The sequence below is a fragment of the Saccostrea echinata genome, unplaced genomic scaffold (genome assembly GCF_033153115.1).
Source record: "Saccostrea echinata isolate AGI-Se365-2 ecotype Australia unplaced genomic scaffold, CSIRO_AGI_Sech_v1 ptg000059l, whole genome shotgun sequence".
Lineage (NCBI taxonomy): Eukaryota > Metazoa > Mollusca > Bivalvia > Ostreida > Ostreidae > Saccostrea > Saccostrea echinata.
In genome coordinates, this window is record NW_026889808.1 from 1,704,177 (window position 1) to 1,716,662 (window position 12,486).

General features: G+C 30.8%; 1 long non-coding RNA gene across 1 annotated transcript; it reads left to right on the plus strand.

Moving 5' to 3' along the window:
• Window positions 1-685: 685 nt before the first annotated feature.
• Window positions 686-3,213, plus strand: LOC133174765 (uncharacterized). Its single transcript, XR_009719185.1, has 3 exons — window positions 686-992; window positions 1,188-1,316; window positions 1,465-3,213. It is a non-coding gene; the product is annotated as an uncharacterized LOC133174765 (long non-coding RNA).
• The last annotated feature ends 9,273 nt before the right edge of the window (window positions 3,214-12,486 follow it).

Here is a 12,486-nt window from a genome sequence, read left to right on the forward strand (position 1 = left end):
CAATAGTGCCTACAGTCTCTCAAAAAACGGTTTTTCATTTCTTCCTTATATCTACTTAAAAATGATATTAAATTCAATGTAGATATTGGGGTTACTTTTGATATGATTTCAAATTGAATACAACGAAAATACTTCATTTTATGCATAATTTTATTACGGCCGTATAGAAAGGGAAAATAAAAGCTTAAATCTAGCACAAAAAAGATGGTCTCAAGTCATTTACTAGATCTTGACCTTAATATCGACTCCTACATCTACCAAACTTATTACAGACTGCGTAAAATAAATAAGAAACGACATTGTGCTATTATACAATCATTCCGTCATTGACGTATATATAAAAAAGGGGCGTACAAGGCGCTCTAATACTAAATATTTATAAATTTTCAAGATAAGTTCATAGAAAAATTATTATTTTTTATTTTTTTTTATTATTTTTTATTTTGTTGCAAGAACTGTCTTCTTTTAACAATTTTGATTCATTTTTTAAAATTACTTATTGACTGATATATTGTTTTTTTACGTAAACAGTTAAGCAAATTTTGCGGTAAATGTGTCTATTGAAACCATAAAAAGTGATGATTTAAAAAAAATATGTGAAAAATAGATTATTTTTAGTAAGGTTGTTCAATATGATAAAGGAACTAAGTTTGTAAATTAAAAGATGATATTGACAATAAAATTTTACTTTTTTTACCATTAATCAGCTTTCAAAAGTGAGAAATGTTTTTTTCTCAGAGCAGGAGGATGTCCTCGCCTTGTACGCCTCCATTCTTTCATGACATTTTTTTTTTCATTCATCTAGTCTCGAATCAAATGATCAATATCTGACAGCATGAAACAAGAGAAACACTTTAATTCCTCTTTTCAAAATGTGTCCAGCCTCAGCTTTTGTAAAAACAAATTCATGCACAAATCTAGGAAATTAGTGAGGAGCAGACTTGGTCGTTATCCCTTATTCTACCATTGACAAGGACTTAGAAACATATCAAGTATTTTAAAAACCTTTTTCTTGTTCCATTTTAACTAATGTTTGATTGGTTAAATTTACGAGGAGTTGTTTCAAATATATTTATTTTTGCCAAGGGTCTTTGCCTCTCTTCTCCGCTGAAATTTCATATTGTATAGAATCCTGAATGCAATCTAGAAATACTTGTACAAATATCAAGCATTAAATTTACTTTCAGCTTTGATGAGATTCAACCGCTTAAAATTGAGGTAAATCTACCCAGACATGCAGGATTGTACTTTAGAAGCCAAGAGACACATCTCAATAATCCTATTTGGCATTCAATCTACATGTACTTCTGTACCAGGTTTGTTCTTGACTTTATTAAATACCAATATGTTGTGAAAGTTTATATATATTGTAACTAGTAAATTTTCTTTCTTTGAAAGATTCAACTTCTTGATTTCAAAATTAAATTCTGTTAATAATGCTGTCAAGATATCCATTATTTAAAGCTGTACCTCTGAGTACTACCGGATCAGTGGTTAGATACAAAGTTTTATCCCAGACCAGACGTGAAAAGATATGGATGAGTACTACTGAATCAGTGATTGTATACAAAGTTTTATCCCAGACCAGGCGTGAAAAGATATGGATGAATACTACTGAATCAGTGATTGTATACAAAGTTTTATCTCAGACCAGGCGTGAAAAGATATGGATGAGTACCTGAATCAGTGATTAGATACAAAGTTTTATCCCAGACCAGACGTGAAAAAAAATGTGGATGCATGAGAACAAAACCAGTGTGTTTTCTATCCGCATCCTGTCGTCTATCAAGATCTAGTACCAGTGTTCTCATTTAAAATTTATTTCCTCTTATTGTATATATTTAATTACGTATTAATTTAATTATTGTTTCAATTATTAAATTTGTCTTCATTTTTAGTCTATATTTTGTAAATTTTATAATTTGAAGTGTTTTTTCAATATTGTATTTTCTGTAATCTTTGCTTTACTTGTCTGTAGTTCAACTAAATTGTATAACACGCTCCTTCACATATTTTTTAATTTCATTTTAGTCACCTTTAAACACGTACATTTGTAACATACAAACATTCGATTATCGCAACTGGAAGGCTTAAATATTTTTAGAAAAACGAGGGCTGTTCAAAAAAATTTACAGAAAGTGTTAAAATTTGTTATTGTATATTCAAGACAATCAAGATAAAACATAATTATATGTAAAAAAAAAAAATATATTGACTTTGATGGTGTGTTTCATTTTATAAATATTCAATGGAACTAATGTTACCAATTTCTAAGATGAATGTTTTGATACGAAGGAGCACATTTAACAACATTCCAACTTCAAAAACTCTCTCTTAAATAATTTATCTTTACATTTCAAAGAAGTCTGACATCATACCCACTTATCAAAAACTTTCTATACCACTTGTCTAATATCTGGTTTAGTATCATACATGTATTAAGTCCGTTTGTCAGTTTTTTTAATAGCGTAGCTCTCTGTAACAGTGAAGCGCCCATCTTGATACATTAATTGCACCTCTTTTGATCAAATTTTTACTGATACCCTTTTTGCTCATAGACCATTTATCGTCTGATAAAGAGTCTCTAGTCTCTACTATTATAAAAACGTCTTTGTCATATATAAACAATGCACGGCTTACTTTTAACATATTATTAGCTTTATCCTGCATTTTTGGAGTTAAGTCTTTTATATTTAATATTTATTTCTTATTCTATTTCCCAAGTGCAGGACAAAGTTGTATTGCTTGTTACTTTTCAGTGATGGCTACCCATCTTCTGAAATTCATTTCTCATTAACTAAGCAAACTTTCAACTCACAACTTAACATATCAATGTTGTAGCAAATTTCACTATAAACGTCTGAATATGTCTTCGTTTTTGAGCAATTTTACAGAGATGTGACTACTTATACCTATTAAGAAATTAATAAATAGTATTGTCTTTTAATTTGACCTGCTCCATGATTCCATTTTTACAGCTTTAAACTTTTAATGAGATTGAAACTTATCATGATATAAATTATTGGAATTTTTAAATTCAAACCATTCGAATTGAAAGTTATTTACAAAATTTGTTGACAATGTGACAAAAGCCTTCAGACTTTTCGAACAGCCCTCGTATGTACATTTCAATTGATATCTACAGATGACGAAAAGTTATGATTAACATATATCCTTGTCTCTATATTTTCATATACGCAGCTGCAGTTTAGCCATTCCATTTTATACAAATAAATTTCATTTTTAATTTTATAAATTTTTTTGATTAAATATATAATATATATAAAAGTTTTTAGTAGTCTCTGGATTGATATATTTGTTCACTGCTTCTACTGGAAGTGAAGGATGATAATTTAGGTCTGTCTGTCATTCTGTCTGTGTGTAACACTTTCCTTTCCGGACGATATTTCAAAAAGCCTTTAAGGTTTTTGAAATGATATTTTAATATATAATCTCTATGACGTTAAGTACGTCTCTATTGATCTTGAGGTCAAGTACTCAACGGTCGATGTCAAAAATTCATATATTGCAAAAAAAAAAGTTTCTAGATGATAACTTAAGATCTCGTTGAGCTTGTTCAATGACATATGATATCTTAACTTCCAGTGACATAAAAAGTACCTCCAATGATTTTGAGGTCAAAAGGTCAGAAGTCAAGGTCAGAAATTTATATATTGAATACATGTACTTAGTTTTCAGATGACATATTAGTTATAACCTTTGATAATGAAATTTAAAGGGGATGAATTTCTAAAAATTAAAAAAAGACAGACCCTTGTTGATATTAAGGCCAAAAACTAAAATATTCCAACCTCTTTTCATTTCCTTAAGGGAATACAAACTCTATAAATAAGCTTAATTAATTTCACCTTGATTATTTGAGAATATGTTGTTTCACGAGTAATGTTGAGAGATTTACAATTTTGTCATCTTCAGGAAGACTAATTATAACTGTACATACAGTTTATTGATAACATATATTAAACAACATTCTTTTAATACTAAAGGGACCAAAACAGATAAAATTTTGGAATGTAAAAGAAGATGTACAGTTCATTCAACTTCTAGTTGACGAAAAAAAATTATTTTCTCTCATGTTAAAGAGCAAATACCTGTTTGTAAAAACAATCTTACACATGATATTGGAGTTTAATCATAGCAGCCTTATGTCTTTCGCTATTGAATTATATTTCTTTTTATAAATCTAATGCCCATCAGATTCATAACACCTAGCTATTTTTAATGTTAATCTTCCGGTCAAAATATTTCTGTCTATCTTTCATAACATTGAAGTTTACACCAAACTATCTGCCAGACATGAAAAAGAAGACCTTGACACTTTTCAGAATGTATCAGATGTATGTTAAATTCTCGCATTAAGCGATTGCGGGCAATACGAAAACTATGTATCCCTCTGTGTTCAATAATACAGAAGTAAAAAGAAGACAGATATATTACATGATCAGTATGTACTGGTCCCAGCTGGCAAAGCTGTTAACAACACAGTCTTTGTTTGTAAGATGCAATATTTTAATTGTATTTCAAAAAAACTGTGATTAAGTGGTAATCCAACTTTTACCCATAGGTCTCTTTCTAAGTAGAACATTTTTCAAAATCCTATGTCAGTTTTTAATATTTTTAATATTCCGAACAACCAAAATGGATCTGATTTACCATACCTATATTGGATTCCGAAAATTTATAAAAATCCTTACAAAGAAAAGATACATAGCGGGTTCCAGTAAATGTTCTTCCAAGTTAAGTTTCTTTCTTTACCCCTCACTAAGATATCAACAGCAGCAAAGGAGAACCTTCAGAAGTACTGTGCAACAATATATTTGAGAAGTGGTGTAAGTCAGATGTTGATACTTAAAAATTCCATGGAACTTTTGGAAAATTTAAAACCACGAAATTTTACCGAAATCACTAGCATCAAAACGTACGAGTTTTCAAAATTTTATTCAACCATATTCCACGGTAAATTGAAGTCCAGACATTTGACATCATTGACAACGTCTGTTTTAGTAGATTGGAACTCGTAAAATTTATTTACCTTGTCATTGGTCATTTGCAAAATCATTTTGTTGAAAACATTCTGATTTTAGACACAATTACTCAGAGGATGACATTAAAAATATGCTTGAGTTTCTGATTGACAATATCCATGTGGTTTTGGGGGACCAGGTCTTCCAACAATCTGATGGAATTCCCATGGATACTAATCGCGCCCCGTTGGAGACCAGGACAAAAGGAAAATATAGGAACCTTTCGTAAAAAGCCAGATTTGATATCTTCGATGTAACAATAAAAGTACAGATGATACAGATTACCTTGTATGTAAATACTGATGCATAAATGAAAAAGAATGTGTAACACGTTGTAATCTTTATTTAAAGGGACTTTAATCATGTCAAAAGCATTTAACACCTTTGCATTTATATGAAACGACAAGCTTAAATTTCTTTTCAAGACTAAGAATCGAATTGACTCCAATATTTCCGAAAAATACAGACTAATATTTAAAAAAATTGAATGAACTTTAATAAGCTTCTTTTCCAGCTTATAACTACATAAGATACTGATTCAAACCGAAGCCGTATAACCTACGTTACATGAATAAAGTCGTTTAGTAAATTCTGTGGTCGTTTTAATGATCTTGTTAGCAAATTTAACCTATCATTCGGTCATATTTTGTCTGACGTTTTTCATATCCAATAGTTAGACCTTAAGTGTGTTTAATACTGAATTTGACTTCGGCATATCCCATCTACCTTTTCAATACATAGGGCTCACGCCGGGTGTGACCAGTCAACAGGTGATGCTTACTTCTTCTAGGCTCCTGATATCCCTTCTGGACTTCCAAAGGGGTCTGTTTAATGTCCTTTTCACAGATTTGCATTGTTTATTTTTTTTTTAAATCGATCACTGTTCGTTATCTACACCCTTTTCATTCTGATACATGAATGGCTTTTAAATTGAAGGTGAATGCTTCATCTCGGGTTATGGTAAAACCTACCGTCCAAAAGGAAAATTGTCAAGATATCATGATCCTTTTTTATCAGAACATCGAAATAATGAAGTTCTACAAGCATGGATTAATTTTACAAATCCAGTTACATCCTATAACATTTAAATGTTTTATAATTGACAAAGAGCCTGCTTTTGTTAGTAAATGACATTATGAGAATACAAAACACACAGTTACAAATTAAAATATTTGTAGAACTGGAATATTTAAACTTCTTTTACGTAAATTTATGAAATTAAGTACAAAAACTACATCTGCACAACATCAGTATACCTATTTTTTTTGCATATTGTAGCACAATTGGTATTAGATTTCACTTAAATAGAAAAAAAAATAAGGTCACAGAAGACAAGTCAAATTTATCTCTATCCTAGGTGGCATCTTTTAGCTCGTTTCGACGACTTGTTCTTTTCTTCTTTTTCTCAAAAGAACACATATTCATATATGGAACAAAAAATTATGTAACTTTAAATACAGCCTAGAAAAAATGATTAAATCTGAGCTAACAAGGGTATAGCATTTCAATTCAGTGTCCTTAAAATGCAACAAAGTATCTTAAAAAATAAATCTTGTCTGAAACGCAAACAGTAGTTTTAGTTTCTCCCAAAGTACTTATATATGTAAGGGCTATCTGACTGGGCATTGTGGCCCCTTCCATCGCTTTGGGAGGTTAAACTACAGTGCTGAAATTAAAAAGGAAGGTAAAAATGGAAATCGCTAGCTAAAATTTCCATTCCATTCATTGAATAAATTAAAGCAATGTCTCGAGCCATTTTGAGATTAAACATTTTTAATAAGAAAAAATGTTATTTCCATGAGAAATTGAAAGATTTCCACAAAGATTTAGTGATTAACCATGTAAGTGGACGTTGCATGATAAAAAAATATATAGCAAATAATTTAATAAAGTAATATAGGCGAGCATTTATTTTGTTTTCGATCCCAAAAAATAAGTAGAATTAAATAAGCCTGCTAATAAATGATTATTATGCTCTGAAATACGGACTTCTGGGTAGAAATAATGCATACTAAGCCAACACCTTTTAAAAGAAGTTAAAAACAAATGAAGGCCAAAGTCTATATTTATTTATCAATCCCAATATGTTACCAAGTCAGCACTCCTTTAATTATTATAAAAAGAAAGATAACTGTCACAAAATTTTCCCCACAGGGTGAATATATCATATGTACTCTTTGAAAAAAAAAAATTGAAGAAGACAGCTGGATAAAACACATTTTTTCCTTCATGGGACAATATACACGAAATGCACATATTGTGAACGTTTCTAAATCTTGACAACTGTAGCCCAATAAAAATTGTTGTGTTCTTCTTTTGTCCATTTTCCCCTCTAGATGAAGAAAAAAAGATTGTTAAAGGTAAAACCCTCTTAGCCGTGAAAATTTTACATACCTCAGAGTTTTATTAGGAAAAAAAACTGTAGAAACAATTCATTTGTAAAATTCACATTTTTATTATTCGATTATTGCACATAGTGGACATAAAAAAGAAATAACAAAAAAGTTTAAAATCCTGGTTGAGCTCATTGACTAATGAAATATATGGAGATAACGAACAGTATTCAAGCTCGAAAGTCCATTAATCAATACAAAATAGGAGCAGAGCAAACACGGACCTCCAAACATCAGAGGTGGAATCAGGTACCATGGAGGAGTGAGCATCCCCTGCCGACCGGTCACAACCGCCGTGTGCTCCTTGTCATGATCGGGAAATAACGGGAAAATTCGTCGACAATTCGGTGTGTAAACAGTGGCCTAACAATTAGTATGAAAAACGTCAGTCAGCATTTGACTCAATGATAAATTGTATTTGCTGACAAGGTCATTGTATCGACCATAGAACTTACGAAATGATGACTTTAAACGAGACAGCTGATATTCTTGTTTCATCAACTTATTTGTCAATAATTTACCTCGTTTTAGAAATTGTACATACGTAGAGCATGCTCTTGTGTATCGAATCAACTGAGAGATATATACCACGTATGCAGGTGATGAAGGTATATTGCTGCATAAGTAAGGGAAATTGACGATTGAAAAGTTAAAGTCATCACGTTTATCATAAAACTTGGTTGTTAGATTACCATTAACGTCTTTTTCAAGTAAAATATCCAAATATGAAACAGAAGTGTCAGACTCTGTGGTATCTTTTATCTCAAGTTCACAAGGATATATCGTATCGACATAAGAATGGAAATAGCCATTGTTAATTGACAATACGTCGTCGATATATCTAAATGTCGAGTTGAAGCCCACAGCAAGTGTGTTCTTCTTTTACGTACAAGATTTTGGACAAATTCTGCTTCATATGAATACAAAAAAAGGTCTGCTTATAACGGGGCGCAATTGGTACCCATGGGAATTCCAATAGATTGTAGGAAGACCTGGTCTCCAAAAACCACATAGATATTGTCAATCAGAAACTCAAGCATCTTTTTAATGTCAACTTCAGAGTACTTGTGTGAACAATCAGAATGTTTTTTAACAAAATAATTTTGCAAATGACCAATGACAAGGTAAGTATATTTACGAGTTCCATTTTTATTGAAAAAGCAGCTGTCAATGATATCAAAAAGCCTGGACTTTAATTTATCGTGGGGAATGGTTGTGTACAAAGTTGAAAAGTCGTAAGTTTTTAAGCTGTTGATTTTGGTAAAATCTTGTGATTTCAAATTTTCCAAAAGTTCCTTGGAATTTCTAAGTATCCACATCTGATTTACACCACTTCTCGAATATATTGTTGCACAGTACTCTTGAAGTTTCTCCTTCACCACTGTTAATATCTTAGTGAGGAGTAAAGATAGAGGCTTGGTTGAAAATTTACTGGAACCCGCTGTGTATCTTTGTTTGTAAGGATTTTTATGAAGTTTCGGAATCCAATATAAATATGGTAATTCAAATTCATTTTGGTTGTTTGATAAAAGATACACACTGGAGTACCCGTTATTTCTTCATAGTACCTGCAAGACAGTACAGATGATTGACAAGGATGGAGAGTTTCTTTTAGTGATACTGACAGAAAAAAGAAGGTATAGAAGATCCACACTGTCTGAACTATAATCACAAATCTCATCTTCTCTCGGTCGGATCATTGCAGAACACTAGAGTGTGTGTATATAGACATATACAGAGGCATGAAAATCTTACAAGAAATTATTAAGGTAAATAAGGTATATATAATATAAATACACTGAAGAATCTCACAAGTACACAGGAGATTGCTAAGACGTCACGCACGATGTTGGTGTCAAGAAGTCAACATTTCCATTGCGGCAGCATTTGCGCTGTTTTTTTTTTTTTTGGTTTTTTTTTTTTTTTTTTTTTTTTTTTTTGTTTTGAAACAATTAACTGTATGAAAACTAAATATCATTTGGTCGGTAATTGAATACTAAATACATTTTATAATTAATATTGGTAAAAAAAAATCCATTCATCAAATATTTTACATGTAATTCGACTATTCCGTCAATTATGTCCAAAACGCAGGTATATAGGTAACGGGAGCGTGGCACATGCAAATATAACAAAATGTTAATAACTTCCATAAAACAAATAATACCAAGATAAAATTCAAAATATGATGTAAATTCTTACAATTGAGATGTAATTCAATCCGTATGCGGTGAACGCGTCGCTCAAAATGCAAGACAGAGATGTAAATAAGCGTTAACCGAAGAAATATGGAATGGACATGAAATGTATTTGGGTAGTTAGAAAAATATTAAATAAGCTAAATAAAATTTTGAAATTACATCTCGATAATCCTTTTTGTGCGTAAAGAACTTTATTTTAGAATAAAATGATATTTTGTGTTGGTATGTATGTTGGGTACCTGATATTTAGAAGTTTCACTAGGAGGATATTGAATAAGATGGTGTGTCACAAAGTTTGGAAGTTCAGTGACAAAAAGTTTTTAAGATCCGTAGGATGGCTAATTTTGTAATACGGAGTGAAAAATCAATTGAAAGTTAAATATTTTTCAAATTCTATAATACTGTTGTCATGTTATTAAGATAAACATATCTATAAAGAATTTTAACTTGAGATGTCGTAAATGTTAAGAATAATTACCGTGTCACATATATGTACAACATGTAGCTATGTTTCACAATGAAATTTGAGGCCCAAAAAGTCATATTTAAATATGACACTCAATAAATTGCTTTCATTTTTAGGATTATTTTTTTTCTTATTTGGCACGAAACAAATTAAATACAAAGTGTGCAAAATATAGAACTTCATTGAGATGTAAAAGTGAATTGATTCTTAAAAGAAGTCAATATTGAATGTCACACATTGTCCAAAACTAATCAATCTAATAATTATGGTACAACTGTGGTTGGATAAATCATATTTGTAGTCATTAAATAGAGACAGCTTGAAAATTAAGGGATTTTTAGCAAATGTTCAACTCTTCAAAATGTTGTTAGTGAAATATAGTATTCGAGCTCAAAAGTCCATTAAACATTACAAAATAGGAGCAGAGCAAACAAGGACCTCTAAGACATCAGAAGTGGGATCAGGTGCCATGGAGGAGTGAGCATCCCTTGTCAACCGGTCACACCCGCTGTGTGCTCCTTGTCATGATCGGGAAATAACGGGAAAATTCGTCGACAATTCAGTGTGTAAATAATGGCCTAACAATGTCTATGAAAAAGTCAGTCAGCAATTGATATAATTTCAATAAAATGGGGACAAAATTTACACAAAAAATAAATGTTAACATGTTACGTCACAGACGTAAAAATAAAGAGTTTTGACGTTATTACCTGCACTTGCATAAAATATCATCTAAAACATCAAAAGATTTTAATATAAAACTCTTTTTGCTGATAGAGATGAAATAAAAATGTACCCATAATGATTGTACGTGTACCAAATGAATAATGATTGTTTTAAAGAACAATTTAAGGTTCTGACAGGTAAAACGTCTGAAGAAGTATAATGAAAGCGCTTACGTTTTACTAACATTGTTGCCTTGTTATTTTTAATTTTCATATATATATATATATATATATATATATATATATATATATATATATACTCAAACTTGCTTATTTATCGGGTCTGCTCTCTATTTATGAATTATTGGGCCAAATGTTATCTGTTGTTATGCGAAGACGGGATCAGATTGATAATATCAATATCACGTCAGGAAGCTATATATACCATAAAAAAGAGACTAAATTGATTACCAACTGTATATATACCTACTCCATTTAAACTGTGGAATTGGGTCTTGGACCCTATTATTGAAAAACGTATATATATTCCGAGATTAACTGTTGGGTCTAATCAGTTATGATCGATTATATCGATTAGTATTTCCGGTAATTTGTGAAGGCTTTGTCTTTCTGCTACTCTTGAAAGCTATGATTATATTGTTTGAGAAATAGATTAATTTACAGCTGTATATATGGCTTTGCATTCATGTTATTGTGTCTTAGACCCAATTATTAAAAATATACTATACTTGTCTAGCGGAAAAAAAGAAACTGTGCATTACTTAGAGCATAAAACATAAGAATAAAATACAAATGAAGGTACATTTAATTCAGTAGCATGATTCACAAATGTATTGTTTACAAATTCGCGAAATCAATTTGTGTTTAAGTCATAAAACGTCACTTGTAGGACGTTAGAAAGACACTGGTACTTGGAAGGAGATACACCAGCGTCTCATTGATGACACTAAATTAAGTTCCAAGTTTTTCTGAAAATTTGTACCCTCATTGTCCACTATATGAAAATGTGACCTGACATTTTCATCTTTATTGGATAATTTTCCATAAATTCAACAGTTCTTATACATGTATATGCCTCAGTAATCGAAAATTTTGGGGCATATAGTTTTTTCCCCAACCATCCATCCCTCTGCAGGTCTGTCCGCAAAAATTTCAACCTTGACTCTTTAGTTCCATGGCCAGTACTATTAAGAGGTAAATATTATTCCAAAAGCGTACAGTCAAATAATTCTGAAATTATTTATTTCTGGGCGCTTGTCTCTCTTAGTATCCCCTGTGCACTGCAGGTACATGTGACACAGATATGTTTGCTAAGAAAAAAAGGGGGGATATCTGGATTACATGCCTGTTGTCTTCATCAAAAATAAAATTAAAACATGAATGATAATTTCATTTATTACTACTTGGTGCTTAAAAGTAAAACTAAACCTATACATATATTAATATGTATAAGCAGAAAACTTCACTTAATTATTTTAAAGAATTCAATATTTCAAGTGTATAAAACTAACCTTCACTCTAATATTTCATATCATAAGCAAAATAGGGACATTAATAACAGGAATACAGCTATAAAGATGACATTCTTTATCCACCACTTCTTTCAGATTGTGTTAACGAGGTCCAATCTAGTTAGAAATCATTAAAATGGACAGGCAAATATTTTTGAATTTTTTTTTTTAATTTTTGTATGTA